At 48.0% G+C, this 20931-nt stretch overlaps 1 protein-coding gene across 2 annotated transcripts in view; it reads left to right on the top strand.

The window, feature by feature from the left end:
• Nucleotides 1-20931, top strand: part of cuedc1b (CUE domain containing 1b) — a 173818-nt gene that overhangs the window by 42709 nt on the left and 110178 nt on the right. For both annotated transcript variants that reach the window (XR_011587243.1, XM_070857052.1), the window contains exon 2: nt 15097-15162. The gene's annotated coding sequence lies outside the window, so the exon portion shown is untranslated. The remainder of the gene's footprint in view (nt 1-15096; nt 15163-20931) is intronic.

Here is a 20931-nt window from a genome sequence, read left to right as displayed (position 1 = left end):
AGAGAGCAGACGGGGCCTCGGTTTAACTTCCTCAGCGCTGCACTGGAGTGGCAGCCTATATTTTTGTGCCCAAGTCCCTGGAGTGGGACTTGAACCCACAACCTTCTGACTCAGAGGCGAGAATGCTACCCACTGAGCCACAGCTGACACTACAAGAGAGTGTAACTGGCTGCTGGGCCTCCCCTGGGGACCCAGCACGATGCAGCCCCCTGCGTGGCAGCCCGGGACCATGTTGATCAGTTCAGCTGCTCACCTTGTGAAATCGTTCAGCCATCTGCGGAGCCCCTGGATGTTTTTAAAAGAAAAATTATACTCTCCAGTGAATAATTAACAGAAAAGGTCATAACATTTTTACCTGGTGCTGCAATTAGTTACAATGCGGACTCATTCAGTCTGTGCACTGTGGAACTGCTCGGTGCCTGAACACTTTACCTTTTTGCTAAGTTGTCCTTGTTGTGGGTTCCGCTCTAACTTTGGAGGGTGGCTTTCAGTGAGGGGTTTACTCTGCTCTAGATCACTGCTGAATAATGGAATCTTGGTAAGTGCACAACTCTCTCTCTTTCAAACATTTCCCAATTTCAAGAGTAAAAGCTGCAACGGAAAGTGTTCCCTGTTTAAGAGTCATTGCTGGACAAAAGGAGATGGCAGTTGTTATGTCTGTAGTGTACCTATGAATAACTCCACGAGGCAATGTGTTGTACTCAAACTGGAGCGACCTTGGTCCTTTATTCGTAACTCCAGAGTGAGGCACAAGCATGGTGGGCAGCCTTTTATACAGCCCCTGCCACCAGGACAGGAAACCCCGGTCTCCACCAGTTGCACCCTCTAGTGGTGCCAGCATAGTATATACACAGTGTAAACCTTATTGAAAGTACATCAGGTAACAAGTCTCCATCTTATGTAACTCGACAGTGACTACACAGAGAGTATATCTATAGTCTGCATATATAACATCAGTAGTTAGTGGGTGTAAAAGGAGTGCTCCTTTTTTTTGTTATTCATTCACAGGGTGTGGGTGTCGCTGGCAAGGCCCAGCATTTATTGCCCATCCCTGATTGCCTTTGAGAGGCACGCTGGGCCATTTCAGAGGGCAGATAAGAGTCAACCACATTGCTGTGGGTCTGGAGTCACATGTAGGCCAGACCAGGTAAGGACGGCAGATTTCCTTCCCTAAAGGACATTAGTGAACGAGTTTTTACAACAATCCGGCATGGTCACCATTACTGATACCAGCTTTCTATCCCAGATTTGTTTAACTGAATTTAAATTCCCCAGCCGCCGTGGTGGGATTTGAGCTCGCGTCTCCTGGATTACTGGTACAGTAACATTACCACTGTACTACCGTTCCCCCTCCCCATTAAAACCACAGGCTGCTGTGGGCCCCCGCTGGCCGATTGCCGATCGTAGCCTTGCCACACCCCCCCTCCTCGATCTCGAAGATGTTTCCTCTGGTTGGGGAGTCTAGAACCGGGAGTCACAGTCTCAGAATAAGGGGTTGGCCATTTAGGACTGAGATGAGAAGCAACCTCTTCACTCAAAGGGTGGTGAATCTTTGGAATTCTCTACCCCAGAGGGCTGTGGAGGCTCAATCTTTGAGTACATTCAAGACAAAGATTGCTAGATTTTTGGATATTAAGGGAATCGAGGGATATGGGGATAGTGCAGGAAAGTGGAGTTGAGGTAGAAGATCAGCCATGATCATATTGAATGGCGGAGCAGGCTTGAGGGGCCAAATGGCCTACCCTGCTCCTAATTTATGTTCTTCAGGGTCCTCGGTCTACTCTCCCATTGGACGGGGGAGCAATCCAGCACTCCCTCAGTGCTGCACTGATGTGTAAGCTGGGCTATATGGGGCCGAAAGCGCTGTGGGAAATCGAATTCCCATGTGTCGCACCTTCCTTGTTGTGTTCAGGTCACTGTACAGGGCCGTGAAAAATTGAGGCAGTCTTCCATAACTCGCTCCAATCTTTCACTTAACCCGAGCAGCAGCTGTGACCAATGAATTAGTCATTTGGAGGTGGGTGACCTGACTGTTGCTGGGCAGTTTGGGAGTAATTGCACGCGGTAGAGAATTCAGAGTGGCCAAATGTTTTTATTTTTTTGCCCCAAGCCCCACGTTCGGGAATCACTTTTCCCCTTCCCAGTCTGAGCAAGAGAACTATTTACAGACGTGACATTCAAAGCAGGGTCACAAGTAAATAATACTGCGGCCAGTTTGTCAGCGATACTGTGCACGCGTTGTGGCTCAACTGCTCAGCTCCTGCTGACAAAAGTCTGAATCGCAGCCCCTCTCCTTTTTCCCTCACCCCCCGCCCCCACCGGTGGGTCAGTGAGTACAGACGCAGTTGGGTGCAGCTTTACACCAACACAAGGCATGATGGCCCCAGGTTCGAATCCCAATCTGTGCTCCAGTAGCAAATCTGAGGTGGGAGCATCCGATTGGATTTGGGGTTAGGGAAGGGTGGTGTGAGGAGATTATTGGTCAGAGTTCCCCCTCCGAATCCGTTATCCAGCAGCCCCTATCCGCCACTGTGAGCATGGGCGGGCATTGGGCGAGAATAGATTGGAGAGGAGCTGTGAAGCACCTTGTGGCCGAATAGCCCAACCCGTGCGTTACGAATACCCGGTTGTTTGAGGTGCTGACAGGCTGCCAGCGAGAGTTCAGCATCTTAGGGTGTTGGGGCATGTTTGGCAAGCCAGACGATCAGGGGAAAGATAGTCCCTGGAAGCGAAATGTTGAATTGTTTTGGTGGATAAGCGGAGTGCAATGAGATTTGATAAATAAGAACATAAGAAATAGGAACAGGAGTAGGCCATACGGCCCCTCGAGCCTGCTCTGTCATTCAATATGATCATGGCTGATCTGATCATGGACTCAGCTCCTTCTCCGCCTGCTCCCCATAACCCCTTATCCCCTTATCGTTTAAGAAACTGTCTCTTTCTGTCTTAAATTTATTCAATGTCCCAGCTTTCACAGCTCTCTGAGGCAGCGCATTCCACAGATTTACAACCCTCAGAAGAAATTTCTCCCCATCTCAGTTTTAAATGGACGGCCCCTTATTCTAAGATCATGCCCTCTAGTTCTAGTCTCCCCTATCAGTGGAAACATCCTCTCTGCATCCACCTTGTCAAGCCCCCTCATAATCTTATACGTGTCGATAAGATCACCTTTCATTCTTCTGAATTCCAATGAGTAGAGGCCCAACCTACTCAACCTTTCCTCATAAGTCAACCCCCTCATCCCCGGAATCAGCCTAGTGAACCTTCTCTGAACTGCCTCCAAAGCAAGTATATCCTTTCGTAAATATGGAAACCAAAACTGCACGCAGTATCCCAGATGTGGCTTCACCAATACCCTGTATAGCTGTAGCAAGACATATACTCCATCCCCTTTGCAATAAAAGCCAAGATACCATTGGCCTTCCTGATCACCTGCTGTACAATGCATACTATCCTTTTGTGTTTCATGCACAAGTACACCCCGGTCCCGCTGTACTGCGGCACTTTGTAATCTTTCTCCATTTAAATAATAACTGGCTCTTTGATTTTTTTCTGCCAAAGTGCATGACCTCACACTTTCCAACATTATATTGTCCATCTGCCAAATTTTTGCCCACTCACTTAGCCTGTCTGTGTCCTTTTGCAGATGTAGCGGGAGAAATCGTAACATAATGTTAATGTGTTGTCGTGTAACACTCTTAAGCTCATACTGAGGGAGGGCAGTGCCGAGGAGAAAGTGTCAGTATCACAGTGTTGTCAACTCTTGATGCATTCCCGGTGATCTCATCACGTGACCTCCTGCAGCCAACCACCCTGCCCCATCAGCCATTTCCCCCCCCCACCCCCCATTGGCCAATATTTTTTATAAATAATAAAATAAAACTCTTGAAAGAAAGCGGGAAAAGAAATGCTACTTTCTTTTTAATGGCCCGAAGATTTTTCTCCTGGGCGGGTTGCAGCCGTGTCCTGGAAACCAATCTTAAATCCCTGGAGACTCCCTCTCATTGTGTCTCTTGTTTGCCGGTGGGGCAATGCCATTTTTGATGCTGTGATAGCTTTCCAGCATGTTTTGATAAGATTTGTAGCATTTGTGCTGCCTGTCCCTGAAACACCTCTATTTCCACTCTCTCTGTCTCACAGTTGAATGAAGGTGATGTGCCATTATAGACAAACGTGCGCTAATTGAGAGTTTAATATTTGGACCTTTTTCTTCTGGTAGATTGCATTTTTCTCCCTTGCATTGGCTCAGCTTTCCATAGGTTGTGCACCGTTTGATCCCTTAACACGATCTCTCAGCTCTCTGCAAATTACACTTTTTGCCTGTCAACCTGGCCATAGGGAAGCACTGTAGAGGCGGCAAGTGTAATGTAAGCACCTGTGAGTATGCTCTCGGGTCTGTAGACCTCGTTGCACATAAACCAATGAGCGTTACAGAGTAGAGTTTGCTTGATGGCTCCTGCACAAGGATAACACACGAATTCTTACACATATAAAATTTAATTTGTTTATTTGTCGGTTTAGTGCCCCTTTAATAAGGGGACACTTGTATTACACTTGATTTACAGGTACAACTCAAAATAGTTGTCGAGCTGTTGCATTGTGAGTGGCTTAGCCAGTCATGTGATGTTCACAAGACTCAATAAAACCCCAGTCATTTGGGTCTAGGTCATCCACGATGAGGTATGCAGTTGTGAGCCTGGTGGATGAACTGGTAATGTGTAGTGTGATTGGTTTATTAACAAGGGTTTAACAATGTGTTGCTATGAATTCTTAAGCAAAGAACACATGAAGCAAATACAGTACAGCAGGGATAGTGTACTTGCGCGCACTGCAGAGGAGGCAGGGATAGTGTTGCATCTGCACGCACTACACAGGAGGCAGGAATAGTGTGTCTGCACTGGTTAAGGGCCCTGCCTTTTGCTCACTGCCACTCTCTTGACTTTACAACCTCGCATAACTATACCTCACCGGACGCATTTCCTTTTTTGAAAGAGCTGAGAGAATGGGTGCTCTGTTCATTGCACCATCGCCCTCAGCCGTGGGTCTGACTCCCACCTCCCTGCACTGGTTATGTGTCAGTCACCCTGGTCAACACTAGCTGTCACACATGGGGTTGCTGGTCCTCCTGGCTTGTCCTGGAATCTCCAGGAATTGAAGATTGAGCTCCAGGATACCCGCTGACAGCAAACCAGGGAGAAAAATCATTGGGGTATTTTTTTTTTTTTTTTAAAGTATTTTTAAATTGATTTTCTTTGAATATTTTCATTAGTTAATAAAACTATTAGAGATGGGAGTCTGGGCCATTTGACACAGTTGAAATTCACCCAGTCGTATAAGGGAGGGTCTGATCGCATTCCGATGGGCGTGGAAAGACGTGCACTGCGAGGATGGAAATGTTGGGTGGCCAATGGTGGGCATGTGGGGGGGTGGGGCAGTTGGAGGCAGGAGGTCATGTGATGAAACTGCCAGGAATATGTCCAACCAGAGTTGGCAACGCCCCCGTCAGTGTGGATTGGATCTGCCGAAGAAAGCATTTATATAGCGCCTTTCGCGTCCACCGGATGTCCCAAAGCACTTTACAGCCAATTAAGTACTTTTGGAGTGTCGTCACTGTTGTACTGCAGGAAACGCGGCAGCCAATTTGCGTACAAGCAAGCTCCCACAAACAGCAATGTGATAATGAGCAGGTAATCTGTAACTCCCCTGTTCTTCAAAATAGTGCCATGGGATCTTTTCCGGCCTCGGTTTAACTTCTCATCCAAAAGACGGCACCTCCGACAGTGCAGCACTCCCTCAGCACTGCGTTGGAGTGTCAGCCTAGATTTTTGTGCTCAAGTTCCTGGACTGGGACTTTAAACCCACAACCTTCTGACTGAGGCGAGTGTGCTACCCACCGAGCCACAGCTCACACTTAATGCAAGGGAAGTAGCTGATCGAATTACCCCCCAACTCCGACAGCCTCTTATACCATCACCTCCTGATCAGCCAGCTAGCGGGCGAGTGAACTCGCAATGAGTAAAGCTGTGTCAGGTTTTTCCCTCCATCTCCCTGGTGAAATGTAATGGGGAATCGTTCAGAGATTGTCTGACTTGGTTTGTGATTGTTCGTTTTGACTTCGACTCACACAGGATTAAAGTGGCAGCAGAATGGACAAGAGCAAATGTATTCTTCATGTCCGTTTGCCCCCCTCTATCTCTGTGGGGCCTCCTAGTCTGCCATTGTGAAGTGTTGGGAGGTCCCTGCAGAGAAGGTCCAACAAAGTCTTTGGAATGGAACAGCTGCACTTTCTTATTGATTGCAAGATTAGCGAGTGAAGATTAAAGAGAGCGATACTAATGTGCATTTATACGGATCAAGGTTGTGCAAAAGCAGAAAACTCCACCCATGGGACAAACCAAAGCAGAATCTACAATAGCTAATGTTGGGCATTTATCTGCCGAGCCATTGGAAGAAGTTTTACATTGAAGCTGTTGACTGTCTTGGCCGGTTTATGGGGCAGGAGATGAGGAAGAAAGTGGTTGGAAGGAAGAACTTGCAGGTATTTCGCACCTTTCACTACATCAGAACATCCCAAGCACTTAACAACCAATGAAGTCCTTTTTGAAGTGTAGTTCACTGTTGAAATGTAGGCAACATGGCAGCCAGTGTGTGCACAGCAAGCGCCCACAAGCAGCAATGACCTGATGATCTGTTTTAGTTAAGTTGTTTGAGAAATAAATATTGGCCAGGTCACTGGGAATAACTTCCCTGCTCTTCTTCAAAATAGTTTAAAAAAACATTTGTTCCTGGGATGTGGGTGTCGCTGGCAAGGCCGGCATTTATTGCCCATCCCTAATTGCCCCGGAGAAGGTGGTGGTGAGCCGCCATTTCAGAGGGGCAGTTAAGAGTCAACCACATTGCTGTGTGCCTGGAGTCACATATAGGCCAGACCGGGTAAGGACGGCAGATTTCCTTCCCTAAAGAACGTTTGTGGGTTTTTACGACCATCCGTTGGTTTCCATGGTCACTATTACTGATGCTAGCTTTTTTTAAAAATTCCAGATTTATTTAATTCATTGAATTTAAATTCCCCCGGCTGCCGTGGTGGGATTTGAACTCGGGTCTCCGGATCATTAGTTCAGGCCTCTGGATTACTAGTCCGGGGGAATGGTAGCACAGTTGGTAATGTTACTGGGTTAGTGATCGAGGTCTGGACTAATGATCTGGGAGATGCGTGTTCAGGGCGTGTCCTCTTTATGATGTACAACAGCAAGGATGGGAAACGTGTTTAATTTCCAGCTTGTTTCCATGTTGCTTTCCAGCTGTAAAAGCGTTCCCTTATTCTCGTGGTCTATAAACCACGTGACAGTATTATTCCACAGCGATGATATCACGTCAAGTGCTCCTGTGTATTTTTAGCTGTCACGGGCTCGGTGCCCCGTTCAATGATACCACACATTATATAAAGGAAGCGATGGTCAAGAGGGCCTCTGAAAGGTTATCATTTGATGTCCAAAAAGTTCAGGTGACGCCCACAGAACCACATGAGCTTTTGAGTCTTGTGCTTTATGATGTAACCTGAACTGCATTGTTAGTTAGACCCAACATCTCGCACTGTGAGGTTTTAGTGCTGCTGTGTGCCCAGCCTTTCTGATCAGCGTCCACTTAACCTCGCCGTAAACCCACTCATTTTATCAGGTTAATGTCGGAGATTTTGGGCTTGCAGTACACCTGACGACGCTCTGCTCTTGGCACCAAACGTCACTTGAAAGGAAAGAAAGACTTGCATTTATATAGCGCCTTTCACGACCACCCGGACCTCTCAAAGCGCTTTACAGCCAGTGAAGTAGTTTTGGAGTATAATCACTGTTGTAATGTGGGCGGTACAGCAAGCTCCCACAAACAGCAATGTGATAATGACCAGATCATCTGTTTTTTGGTTCTGTTGATTGTAGGATAAATATTGGCCAGGACACCGGGGATAACTCCCCCTGCTCTTCTTCGAAATAGTGCCATGGGATCTTTTCTGTCCACCTGAGAGAGTAGACAGGGCCTCGGTTTAACGTCTCATCTGAAAGACGGCACCTCCTGGCAGTGCAGCACTCCCTCAGCACTGCACTGGAATGTCAGCCTAGATTTATGTGCTCCAGTCTCTGGAGTGGGACTTGAACCCACAACCTTCTGGCTCAGAGGTGAGTGTGCTGCCCACTGAGCCTCAGCTGACACAAGGAGCATGGATCAGAGATTCAGTTGTGGAGATTGACGTGTTCAATTCACAGTGCCCCTGGACTTCCTGATTTAAGGCTTCATTACTGGATTTTATGCAAAGCGCAGTTACCGTGGGCGATTCATGACGTGGGGGAATAGCCACCAAAAGATTGATAATGCTCATGTGTAAAGATGGAATTTGTGGTTGTGTGAAGTCTGCAGTTAATTATCGGCAGTGAACTAACTTGGCAGTTTAATATATAAAGAAAAATCCCCCTGTGAGAACGACTAGCACACACAGACATGCAGGAGGAATATTGTTATTTGCATCCCCCTCTACGTTCATTTTCCAGTGATTATATTCCCCCATGCTGCTCAGATTGCTCGGGTGATGACTGCTCTGGCCAGTGTGAAACTGGGACGATAAATTTCACCCAAGTCCCAGGTTTGATCTTTCCGGCCTGTTTGGAGTTAGCCGAGTTCAGCTGCTACAATTTGGACTCTGAGCCCCTCAAGGTGGCGGGAATCACTTTGGCTTCATACAAACATCATCTGAGCAGGAGTAGGCCATATGACCTCTCGAGCCTGCTCCGCCATTCAATAAGATCATGGGGTGACCGTCGACATCAACTTTCCAGCTTTAACCCCATACCCCTTGATTTCCTTAGTGCCCCCTAAAATCGTCAAGCTCCGTCTTGAATATATTCATCGACCGAGCATCCACAGCCCTCTGGGGTAGAGAATGCCAAAGGTTCCCCACCCTCTGAGTGAAGACATTTTCCTCATCTCAGTCCTAAATGGCCGACCCCTTATTCTGAGACTGTGACCCCTGGTTCTAGACTCTCCAGCCAGAGGAAACATCCTCCCTGCTTCTACCCTGTCAAACCCTCTTTTTTAAAAAAAAAAATGTTTTTATACGTTTCAATGAGATGACCTCTCACTTTACTAAATTGTGGAGAATATAGGCCCAGTCTATTCAATCTCTCCTCATAGCTCTCTCATTCCAGGAATCAGTCTGGTGAACCTCTGTTGCATCCCCTCTAAGGCAAGTATATGCTTCCTTGGGTAAGGGGACCAAAACTGTACACGATACTCCAGGTCTGGCCTCACCAGGGCCCTGTATAACTGCGGCTTTTGATGGCTTATAATTCCTACTTTTGATTGTTGTCCAGTGACCCCCTTGATGGTAAGCGAGAGCAGGATCGGGTTCGGCTGTGTTACCCATCCAGGAGGCTATTTTCCCCCTTTTGCTTGTTGCCAGGGAAACGTGGATGATGTCACTGAGCCCTGATCATTTCCTGCACCTCCGCGCTGTCGGCGCTTTCATTGACTGGGTTCGGCAAGCGATCCCCAGGTGGGCAGCGGAAACGTTTCGAGGACCCCCCCCTCAAAGCCTCTTTTGATAACGTTCAACATCCCCACTGACACCTGGGAGTCCCTGGCCAAAGACCGCCCTAAGTGGAGGAAGTGCATCCGGGAGGGCGCTGAGCACCTCGAGTCTCGTCGCCGAGAGCGTGCAGAAATCAAGCGCAGGCAGCGGTTAGGAGCGTGCGGGAAAACCAGTCCCTCCCGCCCTTTCCTACAACCACTGTCTGTCCCACCTGTGACAGAGACTGTAATTCCCGTATTGGACTGTACAGTCACCTGAGAACTCCCTTTTGGAGTGGAAGCAAGTCTTCCTCGATTTCGAGGGCCTGCCGATGTTGATAGTGGGCGGTAATTCTGACGCAGCAGACAAACCCGAGTACTGCTGTCCCTCACGGCTTCAACAAGCTGGCCTGTGTTCAGGCGGGCAGCCTTGCTGCAGCTGCTGTGACAGACTGCGCAGGACAGACTGGTACAACAGGTATTTTGGGGGCATGCTTGGTACAATGGATAAAGTTGTGGCACTTGCACAGATGGTACATTGTGCGGATGGATCGCTGGAAGTGGATGCAGCTGACACAGTTGGCACGCTTTCACTATGCTTCGGAGCAGAGCCACAATTGGCACACTGAGCTAACTCACTTTCACCAGCGAACTAGTATGTCGTAAATTTGTTACTAATGACACCCCTCTCCAAGGAAAAAGCCTCCATCGGCATTTCCCTCACTAAGCATCCGTGTCACAAATGATGAGAATTATAATGTTCGAGCTGCTTTCTAGTATCTAAACCACACTGACCAGCAAGGCTTGCACCGTCTGCCTGGTTGGTTGGTCATGTGGGTTTTGAAGAAGAGCAGGGAGTTCTCCCGCTGCCTTGGCCAATATTCCCCCTTCAGCTGACACCACCAGGAGCAGTGATTCAGCCCCCCTGCTATTTGTGGGATTTTTCCACGCGCAATGGCTGCTGTGTGTGCCATATAACACTCACTCCTGATGACGCACCTGCGAAGGACCTTGGAACATTTTACTCCGTTAAAGGCGCGATATAATGCAAGTTGTTGTTGTTGATACAGATCAGCCATGGTCTGATTGAATGGCGGAACAGGCTCGGGGGGGTGCTGAATGGCCTCCTGTTCTTGTGTTCCTGTTCTTCACTTCAAAATAGTTCATTGTCGGTGAAGTACTCGGCGCTATGACAAGGTTTTTTCTCGGTGGAATGAAGCAGAGCGATGCTTCCTGGAGGAGAGAATGTCACTTCGCTTCAGTCCACATTGACACTCCAAGCATAGTGCTGATGTGAGCTGGTTTCAACAGGGCACTGTGCTATACTTGGGGGAGTGTGGAAGTGGAGTAACTAAATAAACTGAAAGCACCACGGTAGTTCCTTTTTAAACTTGTCAGGAGAGTTCCAGGTTTGATTTCGAGCAAATTCTGAGGAAAAACTTGAAATATATATGTTTGAAAACAGAGAATGATGTCTTCCCGAATGGGTAAATGTACGGTGCAGTGTGGTGCTGAGATATACAGACCAGGAGAACTGCAAACAATGGCCTCCTTTCATCGCTGGGCTGATGAGTTAAGGAAGAAAGCCTTGCACTTATATAGTGACTCATGACCTCAGGACAACTCAAAGCGTTTTATAGCCAATGAAGTACTTTTTGAAGTGTAGTCGCTGTCATAATGTTGTAGATGCGGCAGCCAATTTGCGCACAGCAAGCTCCCACAAGCAGCAATGTGATAATGAGCAGATTATTTTTTTTTTGTGATGTTGGTTGAAGGATAAATATTGGCCAGAACACGGGGGAGAACTCCCCTGCTCGTCTTTGAAATAAAAACAAAGATTTGCATTTGTATAGCACTTTCCACGTTATTTGCAGTAGCAAAATGCTCTGATCGTCTCTGATCATCATAGGCAGTTGCTTGGAATCGAGGAAGACTTGCTTCCACTCCTGAAGTGAGTTCTTTGGTGACTGTACAGTCCAATATGAGAGCCACAGACTCTGTCACAGGTGGAGCAGACAGTCGCCGAGGGAAGGAGTGAGTGGGACTGGTTTGCCGCACGCTCCTTCCGCTGCCTGCGCTTGACCTCTTCACGCTCTCGGCGTTGAGACTCTAGGTGCTCAGCGTCCTCCCGAATGCACTTTTTCCACTTAGGGCAGTCTTTGGCCAGGGACTCCCAGGTATCAGTGGTGATGTCGCACTTTATCAGGGAGGCTTTGAGGGTATCCTTGTATCATTTCCGCTGCCCACCTTTGGCTCGTTTGCCACAAAGAGCTCCGCATAGAGCACTTGCTTTGGGAGCCTCGTGTCTGGTTTGCGGACTATGTGGCCTGCCCAGCAAAGCTGATCGGGTGTGGTAGGCTCTCCATGATCACATGACCTGATTGGCTCGGCATGATCACATGACCTGATTGCTGATTGGTCCCCTTGGAGGATAAGGCACACCCAGATGTTTCTCTGCAATGTGCAATTAGAACCGACCAGTCCAAGTTCTGAGTGACTTCGCAAAGTGTAATTCGAGCCATTCTGACTTCGGACCCCAGATAGGATAGAGCTCCCCCATCCCAGCCCAAGTTTCTGAGTCTCCCCATACCGGCGCACACACAACCAGAGTTCCTGAGTCTCCCCTCCCCCCCCCCCCCCCCCCCGTCCAATTTCATGATTCCCCGGCATCGGCACAGCTCAGGGTGGTGGCAGCGCAGCTCACAACAGCATGATACAGGCCCCATGGATCCGAGGCATCTGCGCATGCGCGGGAGGCCGGGGGGCGGAGTCCAGATGTGCAGTGGTGCGCATGCGTAGGCGTCGGGGATGGAGTCCAGAGCGCGCAGGCACAGAAGGATGCTCAAAAAACGAGTACAAATAATCACTCTGTTTTCACAACCACCGGACCTTCCAAAGTGCTTTACAGCCAATGAAGTACTTTTGAAGTGTGGTCACTGTTGTAATGTAGAAACAGTGCCACGGGATCTTTTACGTCCGTTTGAGAGAGCAGACGGGGCCTCGGTTTAACGCCTCGTCCAAAAGGCGGCACTATTTCGAAGAAGAGCAGGGGAGTTATCCCCAGTGTCCTGGCCAATATTTATATCTCAATCAACATCACAAAAACAGATTATCTGGTCATTATCACATTGCTGATTGTGGGAGCTTGCTGTGCGCAAATCGGCTGCCGCGTTTCCTCCATTACAACAGAGACTACACTCCAAAAAGTATTTCATTGGCTCTAAAGCGCATTGGGACATCCGGTGGTCGTGAAAGGCGCTATATAAATGCAGATCTGTCTTTCAAGTGAAGTCACTCGATACATTCAGGAGGGGAGAGAAAGGAGAAGGTAGAGTGGGGAAAAAAATGAACAGCTTCAAAGCTAGTTGCTCTGTGAGCTGTAATGCTGCATTCAGCAGCGTAAATCACGACCATAATAAATCACAACACCTCGCTCCTCCACTTGTACTGAGGTTTGCCAAGCTCGGATTGATTTCCGGCTGAATGTCAGGGCTCAATGAGGTGGTAGCAGCCCCCTTATTATTGACCATCGAGAGCGCTGACCTGAAATTGTAAGTGGAAGCCCAATCGTTTTATCTCTCGGCTCCTGTCATCGCTTCTTGTTTGAGGGGCACAATTGCAGCTCCTCTGCAGAAAATGCTCAGTTTTGAGTCTTGGAATTATCAACGCCAGTCTTGGTATTTGCTGCTCGGTGATTTGCCCCCTGACACGGTTTGCCTGAGGGTCCGTTCTCCCTCTCCTCTGCTGAAGGCCCTCGCTCCTGCTATGCTGTCGTTCCACAGGCGTCGGCAGCCCTGGTACACACCCCCAACAAAGAGAAAGGGCAGGTGTACCCTGAAGCGTGGCCTTCGAGGCCAGTGTTTTGGTTCTGTTCTCGCCTGGGGATGACTCACGAGGACTCGGAAATGACACAGTATTTACAGCAAAAGCAGCAGGCCATTCGGCCCAACAGGGTATTGGTGAGGCCACACCTGGAGTACTGCGTACAGTTTTCGTCTCCGTATTTAAGGAGGGATATGCTTGCATTGGAGGCTGTTCAGAGAAGGTTCACTGGGTTGATTCTGGAGATGAGATGGTTGACTTATGAAGATAGGTTGAGTAGTTTGGGCCTATACTCATTGGAGTTGAGAAGAATGAGAGGTTATCTTATTGAAACATATAAGATTAGGGGGCTTGACAAGGTGGATGCAGCGAGGATATTTCCACTCATAGGGGAACTGAAACTAGGGGACATAGTCTCAGAATAAAGGACCGCCCATTTAAAACTCTGTGGAGGCTGGGTCATTGAATATATTTAAGGCGGCGATAGACAGATTTTTGAGCGATAAGGAAGTAAAGGGTTATGGGGAGCGGGCAGGGAAGTGGAGCTGAGTCCATGATCGTATTAAATGGCGGAGCAGGCTCGAGGGGCTGTATGGCCTACTCCTGCTCCTGTTTTTTATGTTCTTATGTCGGTCCATGCCAGTGGTTTCTGCTCCACACGTGCCTCCTTCATCCAACCCCATCAACATGTGCTTCTATTCATTGCTCCCTCATGTGTTTATCTAGCTTCCCTTCGCCCGGCCAGTCTCGCCAGCCCAGTCAAGCCGGTTGAAGGGACAGCTTGGCTCAGTCCTGAGACGTTTGGCACGCAAAGGAGGTTGCGATGCACTGAGAGTTGTTCCAGCTTTGATTTGTGCAAACAGCGACCCCAAAACATACCTGCCTCTTTGCGCTTTCAAGTTGTGACATGTCTGAAGTGTTTAACCCGTCTTTTCAGCAGTGGCTCAGTGGGTAGCCTCTGAGTCCGAAGGTTGTGGGTTCGAGTCCCACTCCAGGGACCTTAACACACAAATCTAGGCTGACACTCCCAGTGCAGTGCAGAGGGAGTGCCGCCCTGTCGGAGGTGCTGTCTTTCGGATGAGACATTAAACCGAGGCCCCGTCTGCTCTCTCGGGTGGACGTATTTCGAAGAAGAGCAGGGGAATTATCCCCGGTGTCCTGGCCAATATTTATCCCTCAACCAACATAACAAAAACAGATTCTCTGGTCATTATCACATTGCTGTCGGCGGGAGCTTGCTGTGCACAATGTGGCTGCCGGATTTCCCACATGGCAACAGCGACTCCAAAAAGTACTTAATTGGCTGCAAAGTGCTTTCAGACATCTCGTGGTCGTGAAAGGCGCTATATAAATGCAAGTCTTTTTTCTTTGCCGGTCTGCTCTGCTCTACATTTGCAGCCTTTTTATTCTTTTTATTTCAGAATTCCAGCATTTGCAGTTTTATTTCTTCTTCTTCTATAACCTTTACTCTTTCGTACTGGGTTGACATAACTAAACGAGAGCAAGTCTGACCCCTCCCGCCCACCCAGACTCCTGCAGTGCTGGGACACTGGCTCTGTTGCGTTCCACTGACCCACAGTGATGCCGACAACTGGCTTTCCGTTTGCCGCAGATCCTGGCCTCAACATCTGGCGCAGAGCTCTGGGTGAATCTGTTTTCCAAGAGTCCGAAGAACGGGGCTTTATTCACCTCTGTGTTTCTCCCTTTTTATCCCCGCAGAGATTCCGATTTGTGGAGAAGGAGCAACGCCTCCCGCGAGCGGGCAGAGGGTCTTCACGGATACAGGTACAGCCGCATCTACTTCGCAAGGCCCTTCCTTGTCTGTCTGTGTCTTTTCTTGTGGCGCCGGCTTCCCCCTTGCTGCCTGGAGAGTGGGTGTCGGGTACAGCAGGGTGGAGAAGCGTTAGTACTGCTTTCAGCTCAGTTCCTCAAATCTGCCAAGTCGGATTTAAATGATGCGAGAGGCTCGGATGCTGTCGTGTTGGGACAAGGGCACTCGGTGACCTTTTGGCCACGCGATGCTCTCCCCTACCTGGCACCATGTGCTTGTTTCTAGCGGTGTTGGTGCCGCATATTGACCTATCTCAAAGCTTTTAGTCCGTCGCACTTCAGAGTTATAGAATCATAGAGTGGTTGCAGCACGGAAGGAGGCCATTCGGCCCGTCGAGCCCGTGCCGGCTCTCTGTAAGAGCACATCAGCCCGTCCCACTCCACCCGTCCTTTCCCCGGAGCCCTGCACATTTTTTTTCCTTCAGGTACTTATCCAATTCCCTCTTGAAAGCCACGATTGAGTCTGCCTCCACCACCCTTTCAGGCCGTGCATTCCAGATCCTAACCGCTTGCTGCGTTAAAAAAGTTTTTTCTTACATTGCCTTTGGTTCTTTTGCCAATTACCTTAAATCTGTGTCCTCTGGTTCTTGACCCTTTCACCAATGGGAACAGTTTCTCTCGATCTACTCTGTCCAGACCCCTTGTGATTTTGAACATATCTCTCAAATCTCTCGGCCTTCTCTGCTCCAAGGAGAACAACCCCGGCTTCTCCAGTCTATCCACATAACTGAAGTCCCTCATCCCTGGAACCATTCTCGTAAATCTTTTCTGCACCCTCTCCAAGGCCTTCACATCCTTCCTAAAGTGCGGTGCCCATAATTGGACACACTACTCCAGTTGGGGCCGAACCAGTGTTTTATACAGCATCATAACTTCCATGCTTTTTACTCTGTATCTCTATTCATGAATCGCTTAAGCTTTTTTAACTGCTTTCTCAACCTGCCCTGCCACCTTCAGCGATTTTGTACACACCTACCCCTCGGTCTCTCTGTTCACGCACCCCCTTTAAGATTGCATCCTTTAGTTTACATTTCCGTTCCTCATTCTTTCTACCAAAATGTATCACTTTGCACTCTGTTTTTAAAAAAAAACGGCAACAAATCGCGACCATGCAAACTCCAAAAGTAGAATAAAAGTTCAATTTATCTCAAATGGAGGTCTGGGTGTGCCCCCTGACCGCAGCGAATCGCTGTGATGACTGGCTTTGGTTATCGGAAGAGACGGGGCTCCTTTCACTCGAATAGAAATGGTAAAAGGAGACCCGACAAGTGTCCAAGATTCAGGAGGGGGTTTTGATAACGTTAGCAGTGAAAAACTGGCTGGTGATGAGAGGGCATAAATCTAAGGGAATGAAGGGAGAGTTTTGGGGAAAAGGTCTATATTTTTCTATATAAAGGCAATAGGTTGTTTTGCTGGGGATTGCCCCACCCGAAACTGGTGGAAACAGACTGCAGTGGTTCAAGAATAAGGCCCATCACCACCTTCTCAGGACAGCTAAGGAGGAACAATAAATCTGGGCTTCCCAGCCTCACGAATAGTACACAAGAAAAGGTGGATTGCTTCTTCAGAGGCACGTGGGGTCAAATGGCCCCTCCATCTGTGCTATAACATTCTCGTCAGATTCTGGCCGTAAAGGGATGGCCAATTCATCACGGCTTCTTCGGCATAACCTCCCAAACCCGTGACCTCTGCCACCTCGAAGGACGAGGGCAACAGGCGCACGGGAACACCGCCATCTGCAAGTTCCCCTCCGAAGTCACACACCATCCTGACTCGGAAATATATCGTCGTTCCTTCATTGTCGCTGGGTCAAAATCCTGGAACTCCCTCCCTAACAGCAACGTGGGAGCACCTTCACCACACGGACTGCAGCGGTTCAAGAAGGCGACTCACCACCACCAGCTCGAGGGTAATTAGGGATGGGCAATAAATGCCGGCCTTGCCGGTGACACCCACCGTGGCAGCAGAATAATACGTTATGCGTGACATGGTCCAACGTTCCTGTCTTTAGAAGACAGCATTTACTCGTGACTTGCTGAGGGAAACCCCTCAGGAGACACAAAAGCACATGGGTTTTTAAAAAAACAACACAGATCGAAAAGCATTAAATTATCACCACACAGAATTTTCATTAAACGTTGAGAACTGTGCGTTTAATTCTTACTCTGCACTGCATGGTGAAGTTTAGTTCCACAGATGGTGCTTTAATATCTGGATGGCGATCAGATACTGTAGGCCTCCTCATGTACCTTCTCCACCCACGAATGCTAAGTGGACAGGCTGGGTACCTGTATCTGCATCGGTTAAGCACCGCCTCGATTTCAAAATTCTCATTCTTGTTTTCAAATCCCTCCATGGCCTCGCCCCTCCCTATCTCTGTAATCTCCTCCAGCCCCACTGTCTCCCCCTGCGATGTCTGCGCTCCTCTAATTCTGCCCTCTTGAACATCCCTGATTATAATCGCTCAACCATTGGTGGCCGTGCCTTCTGTTGCCTAGGCCCCAAGCTCTGCAACTCGCTGCCTAAACCCCTCCGTCTCTCTACCTCTCTTTCCTCCTTCAAAACGCTCCTTAAAACCTACCTCTTTGGTCACCTGCACTAATTTCTACTTGTGTGGTTCGGTGTCAAATGTTTTTATCTCATAATACTCCTGTGAAGCGCCTTGGGATATTTCACTACGTTAAAGGCGCTATGTAAATGCAAGTTGTGTATGAACTTTGGAGTCTAAGGTTATCGCGCTGTTTGGCCGCCTTTACTTGCAATCAGGAGCCCCCTGAGACTGGGACTCTGAAACCGTCGCACATTGGGTTCTCCAGTCACAGCCTATCCCGATTGGGATCAAGGACCGAAAACGTGGCCAAGCAGCATGGCAACGCATGGAGCCACTTACTGCTGGGAGCCCGTTGCTGAGTCAGTTCTTTATTACTATTTTCTCGGGCGAATAAGGAGGAGATAGGAGGCAAAAAATACGTACATGAGCTACGTTCCTCTCCCTCTCAAAAATGATTGATAAAAATCTGCATTGTCTTAGAAATGGCATGATCATGTCAGCCGTGGCTCAGTGGGTGGTGCTCTCGCCTCTGAATCAGAAGGTTGTGGGTTCAAGACCCAGAGACTTGAGCACATAAATCTAGGCTGACACTCCCAGTGCAGTGCTGAGGGAGTGCTGCGCTGTCGGAGGGTGCCGCCTTTCGGATGAGACGTTAAACCGAGGCCCCGTCTGCTCTCTCGGGTGAACGCAAAAGATCCCAAGGCACTATTTCGAAGAAGAGCAGGGGAATTATCCCTGGTTTCCTGGCCAATATTTATACCGCAATCAAAACTAAAAACAGATTATCTGTTCATTATCATGTTGCTGTTTGTGGGAGCCTGCTGTGCGCAAATTGGCTGCATCGTTTCCTACATTGCAACAGTGAATACAATCCAAAAGTACTTCTTTGTGGCTGTAAACCACTTGGAGATATCCTGAGGTTATTAAAGATGCTATATAAATGCAAGTCTTTAAATAGCTCATTTTTTACAGCAACATTTTTTGTCAATACCCCTGTCCGCTGACTCTTGTTGAGCAACACCATGGGACATCAGCTAGCATATATTAAAATTAATTTTATTTGCTCTTTCCATCTGGGGCCAGTGTTCCGCTTTCCCCTCTCCTAAAGCCCTCCTGTTTTCAGGATGCATGCAATGCTCGGCTTTTCCGAACTGTCCGTGCTGATCCCTGCAGGTGTTTCATTCGATAAACTTGAACAATATTTTGCTGTGGAAAGGTATCTAATTAGACTTGGCCTTGCACGTTTAGGTTTTTAAATAATCTGCGTGGCAAGCTGCTGATATTGCGAATTGGTGACATCGCAGCGAGGGACCTGAGGGAGCAGGCCAAGCAACTGGGTGTCTCCTCAACCAATCAGATTGAAGGACTGTGAAATTAACAGCGCAAGGACTGTGAAATTAACAGCGCAAGGACTGAGGAGGAAGTGTAAATTAGGGAGGGGCAATTTAATGTCAAATCCGGTACAGAAGGAGAAATAGAGGGGGAAAGAAAAATTGGATTGTGTATGAAAGAGAGAGAGAGAGAAAAAGACAAAGGACAAGTGAGAGAAAAAGTTTTTACTTTAAAGTTTTGCATTTTAAAAATCTTAAAAACAGCAACTAAACCCTGAAGGAATGAGACTCCACAATAGTTCATTTTCAGTGCCAGAGAGGTTGATTGGCTCATTAAAAGTGCACTTGGAATGGAATGGACAAGACTTGCCTTTCCTTGCCCGTGTTTAGTTTGTATCTAATGTGTAAGTCCAGCAACTTCACTCCATTCAATGCATTTCACTGGTGAGGCAGGCGGTGAGATGCTGGTTCCGCGGAGCTAACGACGGTAGAGCAGAGCAACTCGGACAGCAACGTTTGGATATTCCGGTTTAACCGTGCATCTTCCCCTTCCTTGCTTGAAGTTGCTATAGCATCTGTGCAATAATAACAGCGAGCGCCATTACCCGCTCCATTATTTTGACAGTGAATTACGGGCCATTATTTTACTGGCCCAAGAATCCCACTTGAGTGACTGACTGAGAATGGAGAGGCTACATCCCATTGGCAGCACAATAGTACAGCCTCCAATATTGGTGCCAGCTTTTTCAATGTTCAGTCATCTTCTAACTTGTGCTCCCCTGAATAGGTGATGGTTATATTAAAATCGCACTGCCTCTCTGCTTGGTAAATTCAACTGTGATCCTTAAATCATCCAAAGTTGTCCTTTGGGTATTCAGTCTCTTTGAGTTTGAAAATGGCAGGAGAATCTACAACAGTGGGAAGTGTACATTGTCTGTTATAATGGTGCACTGTCTGTGCTCGCTGACCTACATTGGCTCCCAGTTAAGCAACGCCTTGATTTCAAAATTCTCATCCTTATTTTCAAGTCCCTCCCTATCTCTGTAATCTCCTCCAGCCTCACAACCCCCGAGATGTCTGCACTCCTCTAATTCTGCCCTCTTGAGCATTCCTGATTATAATCGCTCAACCATTGGTGGCCGTGCCTTCTGTTGCCTGGACCCCAAGCTCTGGAACTCCCTGTCTAAGCCTCTTCACTTCTCTGCCTCTCTTTTGTCCTAAAACCTACCTCTCCTGCCTTAATTTCTACTTATGCAGCTTGGTGTCACATTGTTTTATCTCTTAATACTGTGAAGCGCCTCGGGATGCTTCACTAAGTTAAAGGCGCTATATAAACACAAGTTGTTGAAGGTGCTGTTATACTGACGTAATCCCCAACAGGCCTCCAAATAAAACCTTCTCTTTCCCCATCCCACCCTTCTCTTGGGGTGTGGCTTTAAAGAAAACATCTCCCACTGTCCCAAAGATGGATGGGGTTTCTCCTGGCTACAGGGTCTGGGATGAGGCAGTTGGCCCTCATTGTTTCAGTTGGAAGAAACAGTAAGTTATGACAATCCACAAACTGTCCTGTCTGGTGTTAATACAGATCTTCAATGTCTTGCAGCCTGTGGCTATTTGGTTTGAACCTGCGTGAATTCATTTTGTTTTAAACCTAACTCGCTCCCAAAATCCTTTCCGTGAAGAAATAAATGATTTTTTTTAAAAACCTGCAATGTGACCAATATGTATTTACTTTTGCATCACCTGCATTTCATTTGTGCAGGCGTGTACATTCTGTGTTTGAATACCAGTCAGAAATTATTTTCATAGGACACTGAACTTAAACAGCTAGATGTTGTAATG

This window comes from Pristiophorus japonicus, chromosome 16 (assembly GCF_044704955.1).
Source record: "Pristiophorus japonicus isolate sPriJap1 chromosome 16, sPriJap1.hap1, whole genome shotgun sequence".
In the NCBI taxonomy this organism is placed as follows: Eukaryota; Metazoa; Chordata; class Chondrichthyes; family Pristiophoridae; genus Pristiophorus; species Pristiophorus japonicus.
The sequence above is the reverse complement of the archived record's forward strand: the minus strand, read 5'-3'. Positions and strand labels throughout refer to the sequence as shown.